The sequence below is a fragment of the Furipterus horrens genome, unplaced genomic scaffold, assembly GCF_987537825.1.
Source record: "Furipterus horrens unplaced genomic scaffold, mFurHor1.1.pri manual_scaffold_5, whole genome shotgun sequence".
In the NCBI taxonomy this organism is placed as follows: Eukaryota; Metazoa; Chordata; class Mammalia; order Chiroptera; family Furipteridae; genus Furipterus; species Furipterus horrens.
In genome coordinates this window covers 142,277,881-142,288,013 of record NW_028327175.1, presented here as the reverse complement: position 1 = coordinate 142,288,013, position 10,133 = coordinate 142,277,881, and the positions used below count along the sequence as shown (strand labels likewise).

The window sequence follows — 10,133 nt, the reverse complement described above, 5'->3', positions numbered from 1 at the left end:
CTCCAATGTCTCCCCCAAATACAATCCCACTATAGGCTGCAAATGAGCCCGTGTTAATATACTTGTGGAGATACTGGGACTCTTATTTCGTAGGAGAAACAGAAAGGAGTTGTTTTAAATGAAGGAAGGGTAATTTTTGAGCTGGAAGTTGATAGAGTATTAATATTAGCAATTGGGATCAAGGTTATGTAAGACAGCAATTAACACTTACACTGTCTGTTTGAAAAGGAGGGGAGGGTTACAGTGTGGAGTGTGAAAGTGGAAGTGTATAGTATTAGGATTATATAATCGGTATATACTATATGATTAGCGTGGGAGGTAGGGTAGACACAACAGACATCCAGGTAGACAGACAGCCAGAAATTGAAAGAGAGGGCTGGGGAGGTTAGAAGGTAGGAAATAGATTGAGAGAGAATTTTTTAAGGATAAAAATACAGAGTAGAAAATAGCAAGACAGGAAGGGAGAGAGGAAAGAGAGAGAGAAAGTAGAGAAGAGAAGGGTAGGAGAGAGAACAAAAGAAGAAGGGGAGGTAGAAGAGAGGGGACTGGATTAAAATTCTTTTTTAAATTATATGTTATAAAAAAGATTAGGAGATTAAAACATGATATAAAGTTGCAAGATAGAGAGAAAAGGTGAATATAGAGAGAGAGGAATAGGAGATAGGAAAGCAAGAGGATTTGGGAGGAAAAGAGCTCAGAGGAGGGAAGGAAATCAGGAGGAAGAGGAGATATTAGGGAGGGGAGGATTGAAATTGAAGAGTTGGCAAAAGATAGGATGAAGGAGAGAAATACAAGAGGTAGGGAAAGAAGTGGGGGGGGTGGGGTAGAAAAAGAGAAGGGGTAAGAATAGGAGAGTAAAGGGAGAGGGGGATAGATTAGAATTATAATTTGAATATTAAGAGATTAGAATATAAAGTGTAATAGGGAGAGAGAGAGATTATGTATAGGGAGAGAAGGAAAATAAGGACAAGAGATGAAAGAAAAATGAATGTAGACTGAAGGGGGACAAAATAAAGAAAGAAATTTAATAAAGTTGAAGGTGCGTAGCGCAGAGAAAGGAGAGGGTGAGAAAGGGAGAGAACTTAAAATTATAAAATTAACTGAGAATAGGATGCAGGGGAGAATGCTAAGGGGAGAGAACGGGGGGAAGGGGAGGGGAGAAAAGGAGCGAGAATAAGAAGGGACTGACGGTAGGGGTAGTTAGAGAGAGAGTGAGAGATAAAAGAATGAGGATTTTAACTCAATTCAACTTTTATGCACAGTCTCTGGGTATTTTTGGTTTGTTTGTTTTTTGGTTTTTCCTTGCTTCCTTCCTGAGTCTGCTCCTATTCAAAATTCCATGAGTTTCAAATCTTTTCTGGTTGGTTGGCTGGCTGTGGGAGGGTTCTGCTTGATTCTGGGGTTGCTAGTTTTTTTTTTCGTGGGCCTACCACCGCTCTGCTGTGAGCTGCCTTTAGTAGTCCCCTCCTGAGGCAGCCTCAGCCCTCCTCAGGCTTGTGCAGCTACTCCTTCCCTCTGTTGGTCCAGCCTGTGCCTGCCAGCAATCCCCGCCCTGCCTCCAGTCCTGTCTATTCCCAGGCTACAGCTTCTGCTCTCTTCCCTGTCTATATGCCTGCGCACCCCACCTCTCTCCCTGTCTCAAGATCGTCCTTTTGTTCTGCAGGACTCTGGCACAGTCGGTCAAAGTGCCGGGCCCAGTGGCCCTTTCCTGCCCAGGGCCTCTCCCCTAGTCTGGAGCTTTGCAGTGGCTTTCCTGCCTGTGCTCTTCTCCTTGCCCCAAAACTTTCTCTATTCCGAGCTACCGCTTCCGCTGGCTTCCCTGTCTATCGGCCTGCGCGCTCTATCTTTCTTCCCACCACAGCACCGTCCCTTTGTTCTGTGGGACTCTAGTGTGGTCGGTCAGCGCAGCACTCTCCTTCCCCGGAGCTCTCTGCCGCCCTGCGGGCCCTTCTCCTTGCCCTAAAACCGTCTCCCCTCCAGAACCTCCGCCTCCGCTCTCTTCCCTACTTACACTCCCTGCACATCCTATTTCTCTCTTAGCCCCAAACCTGCCTTTTGTTCTGTGGGATTCTAGCGCGACTAAAGAGCAAACACTGATTTCAAGAACACAGTTCTCCCCCGGTCCGGAGTTCCGCAGCAGTTTTTCTGTGCGGCCCGTCTCCTTGCCCCAAAACTGCTCCTTTGTTCTGTAGGGCCCTAACGCTAGTGCTGGGCGCGCCCGGGATGCCGAGTTTTCCGTCGGAGGTTGCAGCTGAGGATGTTTCTCTCTAGACTCAGGTCACACAGTTTCTCCCAGTCCTGGTTGTTCACTGTTCTCTCCCTCCTCTGGCTTTTTCGGCCAAATCCTCTCCCTAACTCCCTACAAGAATTCACTCCCGGCTAGTGAGCTCTCCGGCTTGATACTGCAAACGCACGGAGTCTCAGAATGACTCAGCCTGCAGTTTGTGACAAACCCCTCCACCCCCCTCCACGCTGCTCCCACGATCTCCTCCCCGTTCACGTTATCAGATATTCCCACTCACTCAATCATTCCTCCCCAAGTTTGTTCCTCCTGGATTGTCTCCTTAACAGGAGCGAGCTGAGAACACTGTTCCTACTCCGCGGCCATCTTGGTCCCCCCCTCATGGGGCTATTTTATAATCATGGTTTTAAGTATTTTAATAGGCAGTCACTGAAACAAATTTAACCAAAAGAAAATTGGACAAGGATATTAAAAATCTTACCCTTGTGTCTAAAAATTAATTTTACTGAATCAAGGAAAGAGGCTTAGAATTTTGGTTGACCCTAGTCATTATGCATTATAAGTATAATAGAGGTGTTAAGACAAAAAGTAAATATGAGGGTGTGCCATGATTTGAATTGTAATGTACAGACCAAGAGAAGTTATAATCCCGTACTTTAGACTGGCCAGACCACATCTAGAATGCTAAATTCAGTGCTAGATCCCAGATTTTAAGAGGATCATTCAGAAAGTTGTGTCACCCCCCCAAAAAAGTGACCAGGATGGTAAGCAGGCCTGAAACTACTTTATTTGAGCAGCTAAGGAGGATAGAGATTTCCAGGCTAGAAAAGACTTAAGGAGAACATGAAACTTATCTTCAAATATGTGAAAGACATTAAAGGGAGACAAAGAATTAAACATTTTCAGTATCCTGAAACAACCAATGAAAACTACAAGAAAGTAGATTCTGTCTTAACTCAAATAACATGTTTAAGGAATAATTTCAGGTAGATACATCCAAAAAGAAACAGATTTTCTCATTAAGTAGCTTTGCTGGTTCAGAAGCCTTCAAGCAAAAACTGGATGAACACTTAATGGGGGACATTGCAAAAGAAATTGAAGTATTTTGTAGAACAGCAGTCCTCAAAATGAGGTACATATTATTAAATGATGATTTCCTTCCTCAAGATTATATATAGATATAGATTAGATATATATCTACAGATACCAGTTGTTTATTGTTTCTTTAGTCCTAACATATTCAAAATGAAAACTGAAAGAATACTTTTACCTGAAACAATTAAACTAGATTCTACTAGCATATAATGCCCAACACATTACAGTAATAAAGATTAGACAATCCATTGTCTTCTAAACCTACAAAAGCCAAGATAGTTGCAATAGTGTCATTAGGATAGAATAGTACCATAAAAGGGAGGAGCCGTAGCCGCCATTTCAGGACCGTGAGAGGTAGATAGGCAGCCCGAGTTCCTAAGGTTCGAAGCCTGTAAGTGCTGCCACCGCTCAAGCCTGCCAGAGCACTGGTACGGCTGCTGCCCTCTCATTGTTACCTCTAGAAACGTTCGTGCAAGTAGTGGCGGCACAGCGGGACTCATCCACCCCCTTCTCGCTTTCCCTTAAGGAGCTCCAGATGGCGTCTTCCGTGGGCAACGTGGCCGACAGCACAGAACCAACGAAACGTATGCTTTCCTTCCAAGGGTTAGCTGAGTTGGCACATCGAGAGTATCAGGCAGGAGATTTTGAGGCAGCTGAGAGACACTGCATGCAGCTCTGGAGACAAGAGCCAGACAATACTGGTGTGCTTTTATTACTTTCGTCTATACACTTCCAGTGTCGAAGGCTGGACAGTTCTGCTCACTTTAGCACTCTGGCAATTAAACAGAACCCCCTTCTGGCAGAAGCCTATTCGAATTTGGGGAACGTGTACAAGGAAAGAGGACAGTTGCAGGAAGCAATTGAGCATTACCGGCATGCACTGCGTCTCAAGCCAGATTTCATCGATGGTTATATCAACCTGGCAGCCGCATTGGTCGCAGCAGGTGACATGGAAGGGGCAGTACAAGCTTACGTCTCTGTTCTTCAGTACGGTCCTGATTTGTACTGTGTTTGCAGTGACCTGGGGAACCTGCTCAAAGCCCTGGGTCGCTTGGAAGAAGCCAAGGCATGTTATTTGAAAGCAATTGAGACGCAACCGAACTTTGCAGTAGCTTGGAGTAATCTTGGCTGTGTTTTCAATGCACAAGGAGAGATTTGGCTTGCAATTCATCATTTTGAAAAGGCTGTCACTCTTGATCCCAATTTTCTGGATGCTTATATCAATTTAGGAAATGTCTTGAAAGAGGCACGGATTTTTGACAGAGCTGTGGCAGCTTACCTTCGTGCTCTAAGCTTGAGTCCAAATCACGCAGTGGTGCACGGCAGCCTGGCTTGTGTATACTATGAGCAAGGCCTAATAGATCTGGCAATAGTCACCTACAGGCGAGCTATTGAACTGCAGCCACATTTCCCCGATGCTTACTGCAACCTAGCCAATGTTCTCGAAGAGAAGGGCAGTGTTGCTGAGGCAGAATATTGTTATATTACAGCTCTCTGGCTGTGTCCCACCCATGCAGACTCACTGAATAACCTAGCCAACATCAAACGAGAACAGGGAAACATTGAAGAAGCAGTTCGCTTGTATCGTAAAGCATTAGAAGTCTTCCCAGAGTTTGCTGCTGCCCATTCAAATTTAGCAAGTGTACTGCAGCAGCAGGGAAAACTGCAGGAAGCGCTGATGCATTATAAAGAGGCTATTCGAATCAGTCCTACCTTTGCCGATGCCTACTCTAACATGGGAAACACGCTAAAGGAGATGCAGGATGTCCAGGGAGCCTTGCAGTGCTACACTCGTGCCATTCAGATTAACCCTGCATTTGCAGATGCCCACAGCAATCTGGCTTCTATTCACAAGGATTTGGGAAATATTCCAGAAGCAATAGCTTCTTACCGCACTGCTCTGAAACTTAAACCTGACTTTCCTGATGCTTATTGCAACTTGGCTCATTGCCTGCAGATTGTCTGTGATTGGACAGACTATGATGAGCGAATGAAGAAGTTGGTCAGCATTGTGGCTGACCAGTTAGAGAAGAATAGGCTGCCTTCTGTGCAACCTCATCATAGTATGCTTTATCCTCTTTCTCATGGCTTCAGGAAGGCTATTGCTGAGAGGCATGGGAACCTCTGCTTGGATAACATTAATGTCCTTCATAAACCACCATATGAACATCCAAAGGACTTGAAGCTCAGCGATGGTCGACTGCGTGTAGGATACGTGAGTTCTGACTTTGGGAATCATCCTACTTCTCACCTCATGCAGTCTATCCCAGGCATGCACAATCCTGATAAATTTGAGGTGTTCTGTTATGCTCTGAGCCCAGATGATGGTACAAACTTCCGAGCGAAGGTGATGGCAGAAGCTAATCATTTCATTGATCTTTCTCAGATTCCATGCAATGGAAAAGCAGCTGATCGCATCCATCAGGATGGTATACACATTCTTGTGAACATGAATGGTTATACCAAGGGAGCTCGAAATGAGCTCTTTGCTCTCAGGCCAGCTCCTATTCAGGCAATGTGGCTGGGATACCCTGGAACTAGTGGGGCACTTTTCATGGATTATATCATCACTGATCAGGAGACCTCACCAGCTGAAGTTGCTGAGCAGTATTCTGAGAAACTAGCTTATATGCCTCATACTTTCTTTATTGGGGATCATGCTAATATGTTCCCTCATCTGAAGAAAAAGGCAGTCATCGATTTTAAGTCCAATGGGCACATTTATGACAATCGGATTGTTCTGAATGGCATTCACCTCAAAGCATTTCTTGATAGTTTACCAGATGTGAAAATTATCAAGATGAAATGTCCTGAAGGAGGAGACAATGCAGAAAGCAGTAATACAGCTCTTAATATGCCAGTTATCCCTATGAATACTATTGCAGAAGCAGTTATTGAAATGATTAACAGAGGACAAATTCAGGTAACAATTAATGGATTCAGTATTAGCAACGGACTGGCAACTACCCAGATCAACAATAAGGCTGCCACTGGAGAGGAGGTTCCCCGTACCATTATTGTAACCACACGTTCTCAGTACGGGTTACCGGAAGATGCCATTGTGTATTGTAACTTTAATCAGTTATATAAAATTGACCCTTCTACTTTGCAGATGTGGGCAAATATTCTGAAGCGTGTTCCCAATAGCGTGCTGTGGCTGTTGCGGTTTCCAGCAGTAGGAGAACTTAATATCCAACAGTACGCACAAAACATGGGCCTTCCCCAGAACCGTATCATTTTTTCACCTGTTGCTCCTAAAGAGGAACATGTCAGGAGAGCCCAGCTCGCAGATGTCTGCCTGGACACCCCACTCTGTAATGGGCACACTACAGGCATGGATGTCCTGTGGGCTGGGACACCCATGGTGACTATGCCAGGAGAAACTCTGGCTTCCCGAGTAGCAGCTTCCCAGCTCACTTGTTTAGGTTGTCTTGAGCTTATTGCTAAAAATAGACAAGAATATGAAGATATAGCTGTGAAACTGGGAACTGATCTAGAATACCTGAAGAAAATTCGTGGCAAAGTCTGGAAACAGAGAATATCTACCCCTCTCTTCAACACCAAACAATACACAATGGAACTAGAGCGGCTCTATCTACAGATGTGGGAGCATTACGCAGCTGGCAACAAACCCGATCACCTGATTAAGCCTGTTGAAGTCACTGAGTCGGCCTAACTAAAGACTGTGCACAACAGAATTGCCTCCCTACCTGAGCCTAAACCTTCAGGGGAAAGGGAACTAGATAATGGACCTTTTACTTGTCTGTATAAGTATCATGCTACAGATGGGTGACAAATAATGATAATAGAATAGCACAGCCGGAGTTGCTTCGTGCAAGATAGGGAGAGACCCAAGAGATGGAAACTGCTGTTCTACAAGGAATCTCCATAGAATTTTGCAGCAACCAGATGGTGCATAGGTCTGGAAGGTCTGCTCGCCCTTGGTCTGCCATGGGATGCTTAGTGTGGTAGGGAGATCTGAACTGTCCAGCCATTTTTGTGATTCTGTGGCTTGATTGAATCTTCTGAATTAATTTCTTCTTTATATTTGGGTATTGGAGTTTTTAAAAATGTTTGGTTTCAGGTGTTTTATTCATGTGAAGTATATATGATTCTCTTGAGATAAGGTTTTAAGCTAAAATGTTACTCCTTGCTTTAGTTTCTGAGTTCTACAGATTAATGGAAACTTTGCTGGTGTAGTCTTTTATAGGTTTTATAAACCACTTGAGTCTATATCAGTTGTTTGATTGTCTAACCTAATGTTTGGAGCTATCAGTGCTTTGTTGGTTTAGATGATGGCTCAGAATTGTTTTTCTAGTCTATTTTCTTCCCCTAACCCTACTTTAAAATTTCTCCCGTAACTCAGCTAACAAAACCAAGTCTGATTCAGAACATCCCGGAGTGTTTCTCTGAAACACATTATCTGGTGCCAAGTGGAAATTCATAAGAATGATTATTAATTATGAAGGGCACAGTTGTGGTACTATCATTGATGATAATAATACTGATTTTTTTTTGGCTTAGTTTTCACCTACTTCACCAGTGTTTTTACCGTCAACTGCCCCTCTATGCTGCTGCCAGACTGATAGTGTGTGATAAAATTTTTGCCTCCCTTTCTAAGGTTTGCTTTTTTTTTAAAGTGAGTCCTGTTCTTCCTATTTCTGTCAGCAGAAATGAAATCCCAGGTAAGTATAAGTATTCAAATATTTGATCAGTAAGTTATAGTTATTTGTGACTACATTAAATAACTTCCATCAAAGATATGTTATAGGTAAAAAGCACTAAAGGACCAGCTATGTATATGAGTTATTGTTTTTCAGACCTTCTAGGGGAATTATGTACTAACTGTCTTACGGACTTGGTCTTGGAGTCTGTATATATTCGGCCTCAGCAGTAGCGGACTGTACTGCTATTTGGTTTGAAGTACAAATTCCAGTTTAGGCCACGTGGAGCTTGATTTTTAAACCACAGGAATAAAATTACTGAATTTCAACAAAGGATGGAGGACTCGAGGCTTAAACAAACCAACATATGAATATGTTTTGTCTTGCTGTACTGCACTTATGCTATCCAGTAACAGATAATTTTTTGTCTGCTAGTAGTGTTCTAGATTATAGTGTCTTCCCAAAGCACTGAGGCAGTGTACCTATTCTGTAGTTGCAGCCGATGCCTGAATGTATTCTAGCTGACAAATTATTAATAAGAACTTGAATTTCTGAAAGTCTTACTGTTAACCAAAACCTGAACAAGGAGTCTCAAGTATAATTCTTAGCCAGAATTATGTGTTAATGAACTGTGTTATCTTTTAACAGTGTGAATCAAAGAACATCGGTTTAGGGAATTCCTTAATTTATTTTTTATCTGATGGAAATATTAAAGGTTGCCAGCATGGTTGCAGATAGTGATATTTGCAATTCACCAAACTACTTAATGTGGAATAATAGGGTGATATACTTCTAGTGCCCTCAAGGCTGTGTGGCCTTCCAGCCCTTTTCCATAGCACATCATTCCTCCTATAGGGATGGCTTTTTTCTGGCACGAAAAGTAGCCACTCTGGTTAAAGCTTTGCTTATTGTGACAGGCTTTGGTTTCCAGGTAACAGGTCTATGGAAGACTTAATTATGAATAGAGATATAGATATTACTGGAAATGAGGTTTTTTTCTATTATGCTATGCTTTATCAAAAAAGTAAAACATTTCAATTGTGCTACAGAAAAAAAAAAAAAAAGAATAGTACCATAAAAATCATCAAATTACAGTAATGGTAGATTAATATTTTTACTGTGGTTCACTGGAAAGTGGACAAATGTTAAAAGTGAACAGTATGGTAGGTGAACAATCACCAAATAAATTTGTCCATGTAATGTTTTAATGTTTATGGTATGTAAAGGCTGACGCTGAATGGCATTTTGCTCTAATTTTCTATTACACTTAAACATGCCATTACTTTGGGAGCCACAGTTTTCATGAGTGGCAGGGCATGACCTGGATTGGACATTTTAAATATATGAAATGGGAAAAAAAGAAATAAAAGAGTAAAGGAAAGAAATATGCTATAAAAGCACAATAAATGACTCATTTAAAAGTAGTTTGATAAAGGCTTCAAAACTCAAAATTAATTTTCTGATAATAACTTTAAGTACTATATGTCAGAAAGTGTAAAAAGTGTTTTAAACAGGACAAAGAAGAATCCTTAAGTCCCCCCAAATGGAAACTATTAGATATCTGTGTCCACAAAATATATGTAGTAAGGCAAGACTTTTCCTCAAACATGGAAGACCTCATTCAAAAGGGGAAAAAAAAGACAGATTTAATTTTACTTATATTTCCCAGTACATTGAAAAGAAAATATGTGCATCATTTATTAGCTTACTAAATAGCAAACAGTTTTCATGATTCAAAACTCATTTGTTACTACATCAAGTGCATTTTTGTTTTTACCATGATAGAATGGAGAAGTCTTCCATGCTAACAAGCAGCTTTAATGGTTACACTTATTTACCCCGCTCCTAGCTTGAAACATTAGAAACTGATATGTACTGAATTCTTCAAGCATAAAATTGAATATCCTTTGTCATACTTGCAGTTTACTGGAACTTGTAGTAAATACAAACAACAATCCAGCAGCTACAAACTTTGTTCACAGAATTGTTTAGAGAGTCATGTAAAAAGAAAAGATGTCATCCCAGACTTAAATTCAGAGCCACTTAGGTGCTGACATCAGTTCAAGAACTGTGCACAATTAATGACATTACTCTGCCCCCCAAATAGAAAATGCAAACACTTAAGAGCTGTT

At 41.9% G+C, this 10,133-nt stretch overlaps 1 pseudogene; it reads left to right on the top strand.

The window, feature by feature from the left end:
• Positions 1-3,684: 3,684 nt before the first annotated feature.
• LOC150010031 (UDP-N-acetylglucosamine--peptide N-acetylglucosaminyltransferase 110 kDa subunit pseudogene) lies at positions 3,685-8,334 on the top strand (annotated as a pseudogene).
• Positions 8,335-10,133: the final 1,799 nt, after the last annotated feature.